General features: G+C 39.9%; 1 pseudogene; it reads left to right on the forward strand.

Moving 5' to 3' along the window:
* The first annotated feature begins 11,717 nt into the window (after positions 1 to 11,717).
* LOC136153828 (casein kinase I pseudogene) lies at positions 11,718 to 12,806 on the forward strand (annotated as a pseudogene).
* Positions 12,807 to 14,123: the final 1,317 nt, after the last annotated feature.

Consider the following 14,123-nt stretch of genomic DNA (forward strand, 5'->3'; position numbering starts at 1 on the left):
CCAGCCCTGAGCACCCTGTCTCATGTATCAAACCTGGACTGGTGATCTAATTCACATATGATAATATACATGTTTCAATGCTCTTCTCTCAAATCATCCCACCCTCACCTTCTCCCACAGAGTCCAAAAGTCTGTTCTTTACATCTGTGTCTCTTTTGCTGTCTCGCATATAGGGTCATCGTTACCATCTTTCTAAATTCCATATATATGTGTTAATATACTGTATTGGTGTTTTTCTTTCTAACTTACTTCGCTCTGTATAATAGGCTCCAGTTTCATCCACCTCATTAGAACTGATTCAAATGCATTCTTTTTACTAGTTGAGTAATATTCCATTGTAAATATGTACCATCTTTCTTATCCATTCATCTGCTGATGGACATCTAGGTTGCTTCCATGTCCTGGCTATTGTAAACAATGTTGCGATGAACTTTGGGGTACATGTGTCTCTTTCAGTTCTGGTTTCCTCGGTGTGTATGCCCAGCAGTGGGATTGCTGGGTCGTATGGCAGTTCTATTTCCAGTTTTTTTTAAGGAATCTCCACACTGTTCTCCATACTGGCTGTATTAGTTTGCATTCCCACCAATGATGTAGAAGGGTTCCTTTTTCTTCGCACCCTCTCCAGCATTTATTCTTTGTAGATTTTTGGATAGAAGCCATTCTGACTGGCGTGTAATGGTACCTCATTGTGGGTTTGATTTGCATTTCTCTGATAATTCGTGATGTTGAGCATCTTTTCATTTGTTTGTTAGCCATCTGTATGTCTTCTTTGGAAAAATGCCTGTTTAGCTCTTTGGCCCATTTTTTGATTGGGTTGCTTATTTTTCTGGAATTGAGCTGCATGAGCTGCTTGTATATTTTGGAGATTAATTCTTTGTCAGTTGCTTCATTTGCTATTATTTTCTCCCATTCTGAAGGCTGTCTTTTCACCCTTCTTATAGTTTCCTTCATTGTGCAAAAACTTTTAAGTTTAATTAGGTCCCATTTGCTTATTTTTGCTTTTATTTCCATTACTCTGGGAGGTGGGTCATAGAGGATCCTGCTATGATTTACATTAGAGAGTGTTTTGCCTATGTTTTCCTCTAGGAGTTTTATAGTTTCTGGACTTACATTTAGATCTTTAATCCATTTCGAGTTTATTTTTGTGTGTTGTTAGAAAGTGTTCTAGTTTCATTCTTTTACAAGTGGTTAACCAGTTTTCCCAGCACCACTTGTTAAAGAGATTGTCTTTTCTCCATTGTATATTCTTGCCTCCTTTGTCAAAGATAAGGTGTCCATAGGTGCATGGATTTATCTCTGGGCTTTCTATTTTGTTCCATTGATCTATATTTCTGTCTTTGTGCCAGTACCATACTGTCTTGACGACTGTGGCTTTGTAGTAGAGCCTGAAGTCAGGCAGGTTGATTCCTCCAATTTCATTCTTCTTTCTCAAGATTGCTTTGGCTATTTGAGGTTTTTTGTATTTCCATACAAATTGTGAAATTATTTGTTCTAGTTCTCTGAAAAATACGGTTGGTAGCTTGATAGGGATTGCATTGAATCTATAGATTACTTTGGATAGTATATTCATTTTCACTCTGCTGATTCTTTTGATCCACGTACATGGTATATTTCTCCATCTGCTTGTGTCATCTTTGATTTTTTTCATCAGTGTTTTATAGTTTTCTATATATAGGCCTTTTGTTTCTTTAGGTAGATTTATTCTTAAGTATTTTATTATTTTCGTTGCAATGTTGAATGGAATTGTATCCTTAATTTCTCTTTCTGTTTTCTCATTGTTAGTGTATAGGAATGCAAGGGATTTCTGTGTATTAATTTATATCCTGCAACTTTACTATATTCATTGATTGCTCTAGTAATTTTCTGGTGGAGTCTTTAGCGTTTTCTATGTAGAGGATCATGTCATCTGCAAACAGTGAGAGTTTTACTTCTTCTTTTCCAACGTGGATTCCTTTTATTTCTTTTACTTCTCTGATTGCTGTGGCTAAAACTTCCAAAACTATGTTGTACAGTAGTGGTGAGAGTGGGCACCCTTGTCTTGTTCTCGTCTTTAGGGGAAATGCTTTCAATTTTTCACCATTGAGGATAATGTTTGCTGTGGGTTTATCATATATGACTCTTATTATATTGAGGTGTGTTCCTTCTATGCAGAAGCTCACTTGAAATTTTATCCATGCTCCCAACTCTCACCTCTTAAATTTTGGTTTTATATTCCATGTTGAGATTCAAAATTTTCTTTTATTTCTTAAATTATAAGTGGGATTAAACATCTTCCCATAACTTTAACTATTTGTATTTCTCTTTCTGTGAACTACTATGCCCCATTTTTCTACTAGGTTTTTTATCTTTTTCTTATTAATACACAAGAACGTCCTGTAAATTAAGAAAATGAGCTCTTAGATTGTCATAAGCATTATAATTCTTTTCCCAGTTTATAATTTTCTTTGGGTTTATCCTTTATAGAATTTTAAAAATCTTTATGATACAAAATGTATCAATTCTCTTTACGTTTTTTCAGTTTTGTGTCCTGATCAGGAAGACCTGTGTGTTCTTCTAATTTTTAAGATGTGTTTTTTAATGTTTAAATTTTGGTCCATATACAATTTTTTTTGGTTGTATTGTCTCTGTTATCAGTAAGCTACAAATTTTAACCATTGTTCCTTTTGCACCATTTGTATAAATGTCAATACAGTGAAAAAAGCAAAAGACATGTCAATGTTATTATGAATATATTTTTACAGCTTTATTAACATATGAGTTATTTCTTTCCAAATAGTTAGCAAATTTTCCTAATATCAGTTATCAAATAATACCTCTCTAGTTCCTGATTTTAAATTCTACCTTTATCATGAGCTAAATATCCACATATATTTGGATCTATTTTTTATTTTCTGTGCTTCTTTAATGTTATTTTTTCTTTTTATGTACAAAACTGTTTTAATTATAGTGTCTTTATAATATGCTTTAATATCTGGAAGAGTAAGGCCTCTCTAATTATTCTTTTTCATGATTTGCCTGCTCAGTCATATGTGTTTATTTACAGATAAAATGAATTATTTTGTTAAATTCCCTTAAAAATCTTGCTTTTATTTCCACTTGGATTATAGTTAATTCAAAAGTTAACTGAGGGATAATTGGCATTTTTATAAGAACTTGTTTGTTCTCGATTGCCCCACCCTCACCACCACCCCCCACAAGACAGCACAGGCGCCAATAAACTCTTGCCTGGATTTCCTGTCTGACCTCTAGTCAATTTCTATTGCTTGAGGAAGGCAAAGAAACCTGGTTGGTATCAGATTTATGGCACCCAACATGGGGCAGTTGTACTTTCTGGGAAGAGGATCTGGGCATCTCCAGGACCACTAAACACAGCTTCCCCATGAGTGACAAGTAGCCACCTGACCATCTTGTTTCAGTGTCATAGAGGTTGATAAGTCTGCCTTCCTGGTCCCTGGGGGCCTCAGTACCCTCATTCAGGCAATACTTTCCCCTCCCACTTGTCCTTTTCCCTCTCTTGAAATCTTTCTACTTCTCTCTGTCCTCTCCTTCCAAGAGAGTGGACATTGGGCAGCTAGAGTATCACTCCTCTAAGTTTGTGAGACCATGCTCCCTCTAGCCAGCAACTGACAGCTGACAAGCAAAGATGGGAAAGGCTCACCTCACACCGTGCAGACCTTAGTCCAGCATGCTCTCCCTGACGGGACATTTAGGAAAGTGACAGAGGTTTAAACCTCATATCATGTAGTGGCTGGAAGTCCTGTCATCCCAGTATTCTCACCTTTATTTCTCTGTCATCTCTTTCTCTTTTTCAGGCTTTCTGTACCTCCTCCCTTTACTTCGCCCTTGATCCTTATACCTACACTCCCATCCTCTTTATCCTGAAAACTACTTGTTTGTGTCTGTAAGTTTTTGTCACTGGTATCTTTATTTTATGTAGTTTTGTTTGTCCAACTGCTTCTGCAAGTCTCTGCCAAAATTTTGGGCACAGTGGAGTATTTAAACCTTGAAATACAAACACAGCCCACCCTGCCTGAGACTCCAGCCTTGCATTACTTAGTGGGATTTAAAAAAAGGTTTTTTTGGCTGTGCTGGGTCTTCGTGGCTACAGACGGGCTTTCTCTAGTTTCAGCAAGTGGGGAGCTCCTCTAGTTGTGGTGCACTGGATTCTCATTGCTCTGGCTTTTCTTGTTGTGGAGCACTGGCTCTAGGGTGCAACAGCTTCAGTAGTTGCAGCATGTGGGCTCAATAGTTGTGGTGCACCCTGGCTTAGTTGCTCCACAGCATGTGAAATCTTCCAAGACCAGGCATTAAACCTTTGCCCCTGCATCAGCAGGCAGGTTCTTAACCACTGGACCACCAGGGAAGTCCCCTTGGTGGGATGTAAAAGAACAAAACAGAAAGAAAGGAGCTTGCATTTCCCCCTCCTCTGCCTTTGCAAACTAAGCTTTTAAACTTGGCTCCAAGAGCTTGCCATCTCTCTTCTCTGCCTTTGCAATGTAACTATTCTCCTTGGGCTCTCAGGAACTACCTGATCCACCTGTAGTCCCCCAGACGGAGGTGGGGAAAGGCCCATTCTAAATTCAAGCAGAAAAACTATGAGGTCTCTGGTTCTGTTTGTTTTTGTGTAAAAATTAACTTGTAAATGAGCTGTATTTTATTAGCTTAAAGGAAATTGAGTGTTCATACACATTCTCAGAAATATAAAAGAAAATTCACCAGAATACATTTTGCATTCATGTGGTCTGGGAGACAGTCAATATTTAATTAATATCTGATATTAGAGCTAGCTTAAGCTTGTGGGTTTAATTAATAGTCTTGTTTTTAGAATCATCAATGTCAAGTATAATATTCTTATTGTAACTAGGGTTACTGAAAGTCAATAAGTGCACATTCTTTCTGTTATGAGATTTGTCAACAGGGAAAAAAACCTGATATGATTACATTTTTAAGTAAATGTAACTAGAATAAGAGCTTTTTGATAAGCTCTACAAGAATAATTATGCTTTGGAAATGTACATCTAAAAATAGTCTCTTCAAATTTTGGTAACCTAAAAATAAATCAAGTTAAATAATAGGAATTCATTGAATATTCGGGCCATTTCAAATAAACTATTGGGCTTCCCAGGTGCTACTAGTGGTAAAGAATTGGCCTGCCAAGGCAGGAGACACAAGAGTCATGGGTTCAGTCCCTGGCCTGGGAAGATCTCCTGAAGAAGGAAATGGCAACCCACTCCAGTATTCTTGCCTGGAGAATCCCAGGGCCAGAGGAGCCTTGTGGGCTACAATCCATAGAGTTGCAAAGTCAGACACAACTAAAGTGAAGGAAGCAAGCAAGCAATTGGAACATTAATTGCAAAATAGGTCTAAATTTACCTACTTTTGAGAAGGTAAATTTACCTTCTTCTGAGAGAGAAACTAAAGCTGTTTTGTGTCATCTTGAGATTTTCTTTACCAATCTATAGAATGTTAATGTAAAAGACAGTTCATGGTTGCCTAAGGAAAGTAGGATGTGTGTGTTCAGAAAAGAAAGTATGAGGAATGGAAATATATTTTTTAAAGGAAAAAGGGATGATTTTGTCCTAAAGCTTGTTAATTCTAAGTGGAAAGAATAAGGCACAAAGTATGGCTACAGAAAGTTTGCAGAAGAGGAAGTTGAGAAAAAAATTTTGTATGTGGTTAGGATTTTCTAAAGTTGGATTAAATTTAATTAAGTAAGTGAATTTTATTAGGAGTAGATTGATGAAAGTCTGGTTTTGGTTTCTCTCATAAGAGAACAAAGTTTTCTTGGGATGCTGCTCTTGATAACAGATTATGTGAGTTTCTGTGCCTTTAAGTAATCTGTATTAACTTTTGAGACTTTTTTTCACCTTGGCTCAGGGAATAATTGTTTCACAGTGACCTATGATCCTATCTGACCAGGTAAAACTTTTTGCAATTTTTTTACAAATTTCCCAAATATTAAATTCTAACTAAAGTTCTTTTGACCTCCAACTAACTTCAGATGCTTCAAAGGCTCTCTGGAGCATCCCAAAGAGAGATCCTAAACTTGTTCATTTATTATGCTAAATTACATGAGAAACATGGTCCATACTTGCTGCTGCATGTATCAGATGGGATCATCAGGCTTTCCCCAATTTTATCACAGCCACCAAACAGATTGGGGAAAGGGTTTGGGGTTCTTCTGCTGTTTAGTCTCTCACCTTACTCTATGTTCAAAAAAAATCCCCTGTGGAAATACTCCCACCTCTGGGCCTGATCCTGTGGCATTGTCTATTGTGCCAACTCCATTTCCTCCAGGAGTTCCTTTTTGTACCTCAGGGACCCCCTTTACTCCAGGTCTTGGCAGCCCATACACTGTTACAGACTACCTATTGCTGGCCACTTCCAAGCAGCCCACATCCTTTAGGCTTCATAATGCTCAATCTCAAGGAATACACCCCAATCTAGGGGAAATTGTTGCTAGTCCATAAGTCTTATAGACAACAGATCCCCCTCAAAGAGATCCCTGGCAATGAACTGGCACTGGTTCAAACATCCCTTATCACAGAACTATGGCATGAGGGGCTGGGTCAACCAAAGATATCTGGATATGTGATGGGAGTGTAGTGGAGGCTCAAAATCCCATTAGGCAAGAAGGGAATTCAGAGAACTCTCTGACTCTCTTCTGACAAAAGCTTCCTAGTAAACATCTCTGAGATGCTGGACTTCATTTCTAGGAGCAGTCTTGGTTTCAGGTTACTCAACATGGGAGGATCCTCTTCTAAGCCAGAAGAAACACCTCTGGAATATATCCTCAAAAACTGGAAATTGCATAAAAGGGAAAAACTGAAACTCTAACACTGTCTGGCCTTTATATAAGTTAGAGGAGTGGAGAAAAATGAGTCTCTAAATTACAATACCACTGTGCAATTGGATCTTTACTGTCCCAAGACAGGAAAATGGACTGAGATTCCCTATGTTCAAGCCTTCATGGTCCTTTACCAAAACCCCACTCTATGTGGCTCCTGTAATTAAAAGCATGGGGAATCAGAAAACACTTTTGACATTTTAGATGATCCTCCTTTAATCTCCCCCAATTTTCAGGGAGGAAACCAAGTCTCCCCTGCTTTTCCAGGGCTACCTACTTCCTAGAAGCACCTATTTCTTCAGATCCCTCTGACCAATTCCACACTTCACTTTCCTATGTCCCTTTATAGCCTCCTTTACTCAAGAAGGGAGAGACTAGTCCCTCCGGGGCAACTCATAGTGAAACTTCCTGTCACCCAGGATCAGGAAAAATGTGCCTTCTTAGGGAAGTGGCAAATGGTGAAGGGACTATCAGAATATATGCGCCCCTCCTTGTAACCAATTTAGACCAACCCAAACAGAGACTGGAAGACCCTAGTAAGTTTGTTGAAGGGCCTCAGGCCCTAACTATGGCCTTTGATTTAACTCAGAAGAATGTTCAAATAGTCTTGTCTACTTGCTGTATACCTGAGGAAAAGCAAAGAATTTGGGTAGCAGCCCAGGTGCATGGTGACCAACTTGGCAGGGACTAATCCAAACATTTCATTATGGGTGGAGATGGAGTCCCAAATCAGGAGCCCCATTGGAGTTATAAGTGCCAGGAGGGGACAGAAGCCAGGAAGCACACGATCCAATGTGTATTAGAAAGGATGAGAAAATATATCAAAAAGCCATTTAACTATGAAAAATGTTAAAGGAGTGACTTGAGAAGAAAACGAAAATCTAGCCCTCCTTCAGGGTTGGCTTGTGGAGGCTTTTAGAAAATTTACTAACATTGATTCATCCACTCCCAAAGATCAGTCCCTGCTGGGACAACACCCTATCAGACAGTCTGCCCCTGATATTAGGTAGAAACTCCAAAAGTTAACAATTAGTCCCACAAACCCCAATTCCACAACTCCTACAGTTGGCCTTTGGGGTATTTAATAATAGAGATCAAGCTAAGGAGGAAGAGATAACCAGTGTGAAAACAGGCAGGCCATGGCTCAAGCTAAACTGATGGCTATAGCTGTTAGCCATGCATTGCAACCTCAGGACAGCCCAAGGGGGCCGAGGAAGTTAACCATCACCTCATAGGTAAACCAGCAAGGAAGAATGCTTCAGATGTAAGTCAACTGGCTATTGAGCCCCAAAGTACCAAAAGAAATCCCTGGTCCATGCCCAGCCTGCAAACAAACAGGTCATTAGAAGTAGAACTGTCCCCAGTTCTGAGGGTGAAAGGAGACTCCTGCTCCCGATATGGCCATGCTGGATGACTGAGGTGGCCCAGGGATTCTGGTGGCAACCCCCAACTAGATGTGTACCTCCACTGAGGAGCCTTGGGTGGTTCTTGACATGGCAGGTGTGTGCTCAGTCACTTCAGTTGTTGTGTCCAACTCTCTGTGACCCCATGAGCTGTAGCTTGCCAGGCTCCTCTGTCCATGGGGTTTCCCAGGCAAAACTACTAGTGGGTAGCTATTTCCTTCTCCAGGGGATCATTCCCGATCCAGGGATTGAACTCAAGTCTTCTGAGTCTCCTGCATTGCAGGCAGATCCTTTACCACCGAACCACCAGGGAAGCCCAACATGGAAGGTAAGAAATTCAATTTTAAAATATATGCAGGAGGCACTTACTCTGCTCTGATCTCTTGCATTGAGCATCTTTCCTCCAAAAGTTGTACTGTGACTGGTGTTGATGGAAAGACTCATGCCTGTTACTTCACTGGGCCTCTCACTTGCCAGTTTGAACAGTGTTTGATCTCACATGCCTTTTTAGTTGTACCTGAGTACCCTACTCCACTACTAGGGAAGACCTCTGGGATCTATGTTATTATTAGGAGCCATATTATGATAAGGAGGCCCTGAGCAGTCCCTTTTCTTGACTCTAAGACAGACCAGTTGGAAGAGCAAGGTGCTATTCACAGCCATATTCTACATGCAGTAAACCCTGCTGTTTGGGACAAAGGAATCCCTGGGAAAGCTATAAATGTCCAATCTGTAAAAATTAGCCTTAAGCCATAAGTCACTTATCCTAACGAGACAGGATCCCATAAAGTTGGAAGAAAAAAAGGTTTGCAATCCCTCATAGATAAATACCTAAAACATCACCTCTTAGTACCTTGTCAGTCTCCATGCAATACCCCTATTCTGCCAGTTAAACCAAATTGGGAATATAGAATGGTACAAGACCTTAGAGCAGTAAACGATGCAGTGGTCCTTATCGATCACCTGCAGCCAATCCTTATAATATATTAGTCCAGATTCCTGGAGATGCCAAATATTTTACTGTGCTTGACCTCAAGGATGCCTTCTTTTGCATCCCAGTTCATCTCTCACTTCAGTATCTATTTTCCTTCAAGTGGACTAACCCCCATTCTGGCCAATATAATTGGACAGTATTGCCTCAGAGTTTTCAGGACAGGCCACACTTGTTCACCTAGGCCCTGGGTGAGGGAAATACACCTAAAAGAAGGGGTCATTCTGTAGTATGTAGAGGACATATTAATATGCATCCCGGCCATGGAGGCCTCAGATCAGAATACTATTGAAGTCCTTAATTTCCTTGGAACCTGGGGCACCAGGGTTTCCCAGAAAAAGCAACCCTGATGCCCATATCAGGTAGAAACCAACATTGAGAAAATTCAACAAGCCACTTGATTTCAGCAGGCAATTAACCACCAATCCTCACTATTCAATATGGGTGGGAAAACTGAAAACTGGTTCTCTAGTTTGTTCTTTTGGATCTCACAAGGTATAAAAAGATTTCTGGAAAAAAAAAAGATTTCTGGCAGGAGATTTTCATTTTTTTATAATGCTTTTCTTTTCAGTAAATCAGTCATACTGATTTATACTATATCTTCTCTAGTGCTCTGTTGTCTTCCCTACTGTTGTAAACATGTGACTAAGACTTTTCAGTCTAAGGGAGGACTCCTGGGACCAACAAGTTCAGATCTTCAATTCTAAAATAGATAAATATGTTAAACTTTAACCCTGAGATTAACAAAAATATATACCTAAGCAGAATGGTTTCTGTCACTTCCACTGTCTGGTCAACAGTTAAGGGAACCCTGCCAAAGTTAACCTGGTTCCTTCACTTTCTAGGCCCTTTAATGGCTATTATAGTTCTTCTACTTTTTTAGCACTTGTTTGTTTAACATTTTGGTTAAGTTTGTAAGTGTGTGTCTTCTAGGATCCAAAGCTCGAAGTAAGGCTCCTGATGGTTCAAGGAGTTCAACCTATTCCAGCAGAGTTGGCCCGGGTCCCTACAGATCCTTGGAACAGTCATTGAGGGACTTCTACACTTCTAGGGTAGGCTAGGGTCTGTCGTCCCCGTCCAGTTGGAAGAAGTGTCAGAAGAGACAGTAAAGTCCTTACCGATTAAGAATAAGGGTGTGGAGTCTCTCAGAGGGGAAAGGGACATGCAGGGACCTGAGAACTTTTGCTGCAGTGCTGCAATGCTTGTACCTAGACATACCTCTCTTAGAGCAACTCAATACAAAGAAACTATGTGACTAAAAGTAACTGCAAGAATATACAGTCGGGGCAAAATGTGGACAAAAGATACAGACAAAAAAACTCAACTGCCAGTTTTGAAGAGCGTGGAGCAAAAACGGTGTTGAGAGTAAAAGCAGGGTACTGAGCATGCCCCCTGCAAACCACCTAAGCCACATCTCTGGCCCAGCCCCTGAACACACCCCTACCCTCACCCCATATAAGGAACAAGTTCACCTCCCCCTCAGGGAGCAAGCAAGCAAGGGAATCTATTGTTTGTTCTTGCTCCCCGCTGCTGCTGCAGAGGCTCCAATAAAGCCTTGCATTAAAAACAATGTTACCACTTCACATCAGTTAGAATGGCTATTATTAAAAAAAACAAAAAATAAGCGATAACAAGTATTGGTGAGGATGTGGAGAAAAGGGAAACTGTTAATTCTTAAGTAGCTTACTTTTTATATGTATAATGAAATATTATTCAGCCATAGAAAAGAAGGAAATTCTATTTTTGACAACATGGATGGTACTATATGTGGAACCTAAAAGCCAAATTCATAAAAACAGAATAGAATGGTGGTTGCTAGGGACTGCAGGAAAGGGGAAATGGGGGACTGTTAGTCAAAGGGTACCAACTTCCAGTTATAAGATGAATAAGTTCTGGGGAATCTAAATGAAGTTACAAGATAAATAAGTTTCTGGGGAAAAGAATATTTTTTCCACTTGGGAACCCAGTTTTTCTAGTTTTTTGCCTTCATTTATTTTCCCAGCAGAATGTATATACGTTTAAAATATAAGACTCCCGGATTCCTTTCCCAGAATGCTTTGCTCTGAAGAGGCTTCTGGGAGCTGCAGACATTTTGTTTTGGCTGGTGCCGGACTAGCAAGATGGTGGCGTTTGTGGTGTGACGGAGGTCCCTCGAGCCGGTGGCAGCGGTTTCACGGCCCTAACTCAGCGCTCCCCTTTTTCACCTAAAAAGTGAGGCAGAGGTGGCGACCACCAGAACCCTGGTAACCTCGAGAACCCCCCTCAACCATCAGCGGCTTTGCCAAAAAAAACCGACGGCAGCAGTGATCCAGTTCTGCTTGGCCGATTTGGGGGGTCTGTAACGCCGAGAAAGAGCCAGCGGTTTCTGTTTCCTGCCACCTTCCGCTGCTTTGCTCGGTGGACTAGCCCTCGAGGCCTCTATCCTCCGCTTAGAGGTGTCCGGGCTTAGCCCCAGCCTCCATCTTTGTCTCTCGGAATGGCGAGCAGCAGTGGCTCCAGGGCCGAATTCATTGCTGGAGGGAAATATAAGCTGGTAAAAAAGATTGGGTCTGGCTCCTTCGGGAAAGTCTATTTGGCGATCAATATCACCAACGGTGAGGAAGTGGCAGTGAAACTCGAACCTCAGAAAGCGAGGCAGCCCCAGTTGCTGTATGAGAGCAAACTCTATAAGCTTCTTCAGGGTGGGGTTGGCATTCCCCGCATATGGTGGTATGGTCAGGAAAAGAACTATAATGTGCTAGTCATGGATCTTCTTGGCCCCAGCCTCGAAGACCTCTTCAATTTCTGCTCAAGACGGTTCACAATGAAAACTGTACTTATGTTAGCTGACCAGATGATCAGTAGAATCGAATATTTGCATACAAAGAATTTTATACACAGAGATATTAAACCAGATAACTTCCTAATGGGTGCTGAGCCTCACTGTAATGTGTGTTTAGAATGTCAAGCAAGGAAGAGGAAAAGGGGCATGACTGATAGTACTGCTCAGGACCCAGCTTCCTTAACCTCAAACCAGTTATTCCTTGTTGATTTTGGTTTGGCCAAAAGGTACAGAGACAGCAAGACAAAGCAACACATACCATACAGGGAAGATAAACGTCTCACTGGTACTGCTCGATATGCTAGCCTCAATACACATCTTGGTATTGAACAGAGTCGCCGAGATGACATGGAATCATTAGGATATGTTTTGATGTATTTTAATAAAAGCAGCCTGCCATGGCAAGGAATAAAGGCTGTAACAGTGAAGCAAAAATACGAAAAGATTTGTGAAAAGAAGATGGGCACATCTATTGAAGCTTTATGTGACGGATTTCCCGCAGAATTTGCTACATACTTAAACTATTGTCGTGGACTGCGCTTTGTGGAAGCCCCAGATTACACGTACCTGAGGCAGCTTTTCCGCACTCTTTTCAGGAACCTGAATTACCAATATGACTACGCATTTGATTGGATAATATTAAAGCAGAGAGCAGCACAGCAGGCAGCCTCTTCAAGTGGCCAGGGTCAGCAGGCCCAAACCCCCACCTCCACAGGCAAGCAAACTGACAAAAAAAAAGAGTAACGTGAAAAGGTTTGTAAGCATGAGTCAAGGAACAGAAGAAGCAGAGTAAGGTGATCGGAGCAGCATGTTTCTCCCCAAATCTAGGTATTTTCGTTCATATGTACACTGGCCAGTGGTTGTGGACAAACGTTCACTTGGGGTAAATAAAGTAATTTCAGTATAAACTGACTCTGGGCAGCATTGGCGATGTGGTGTGCTTAGTTGTAGCCGCTGTAATTGTGAATATTAATGAGATTGTGAAACGTGTTGTCCAGTTTTCTATTGCATTCTTTCAGGTGGAAAAGTTAACTATGGTTCACACACAAGTTGGTGGGGAAATTGTGCATATGCCAGTTTTTTGTTAACATCGTTTATTTTCAGCTGTGTTGCTTTGAGATCTCGTTTCAGAAGCAGGGTATGAACAGTCTTCTGCCACAGTTGAGATGGTTGTAAATGCTCCCAATTGTGCATTCTTAAGGTCTGTTCATCCCTGGGGTCCGCAAGTTGTTCACTTAAAACATTTTTTAAATGGTTGGCTTCTTATTTGCAAGGCAGCTGATACAGTAGCAACCAAAGATTCCAGTGTTCCAGCATATGAAAGACTGCTTGCTTACCTGTGCTGAAATAACAGCATTAAAGTGAAGACTTAAGAAAAACTCATTGACTACTAGATTATCTGTAGGACTCTTGTTAACTCTATAATGTTCTTGGTATTTAAAAAAGCATATTTGTCACAGAAATTTAGTTAACATTTTACAACTGGACATGTATGTGTGTTGCTTAGATAAATTAATCATTATAAACATTTGTATGATATGGGATTTTGTTTTTATTTTGAAATGTGTTTTTTACAGATTAAAAAGTATAAACAAAAAAACTAGAACATTGCTTGGTGCACTGTAGTTTATCAGTAAATACTTATGTGAATGAATATATTTTGCATATTTTTAAAGTTTATTCTTAAGTAGATTATCTTTCCTCATGATTATTAGAAATTGAATATCTTACATGCTGTTTATTTTTATATATGAAAGTGTTTTTTGCACAGTGATTTTATAAGCAACCTCTTTCTGAAGTTTCTAAAGTTTCAAATAGTTTTTAATTGATTCTCTCAGCTTTGTTTCATTTGCAGTAATGATAATCTTGCCTCCTTTTCAATATAAATATCATAAAAAACATAACTCTTAAAACATTGCTTGGCACACTAGTTTATCAGTAAATACTTGTGTGAATGAATATATTTTGCATATTTTTAAAGTTTATTCTTAAGTAGCTTATCTTCATGATTATTAGAAATTGAGTATCTTACATGCTGTTTATTTTTATATATGAAAGTGA

The sequence above is a fragment of the Muntiacus reevesi genome, chromosome X, assembly GCF_963930625.1.
Source record: "Muntiacus reevesi chromosome X, mMunRee1.1, whole genome shotgun sequence".
Classification (NCBI taxonomy): Eukaryota; Metazoa; Chordata; class Mammalia; order Artiodactyla; family Cervidae; genus Muntiacus; species Muntiacus reevesi.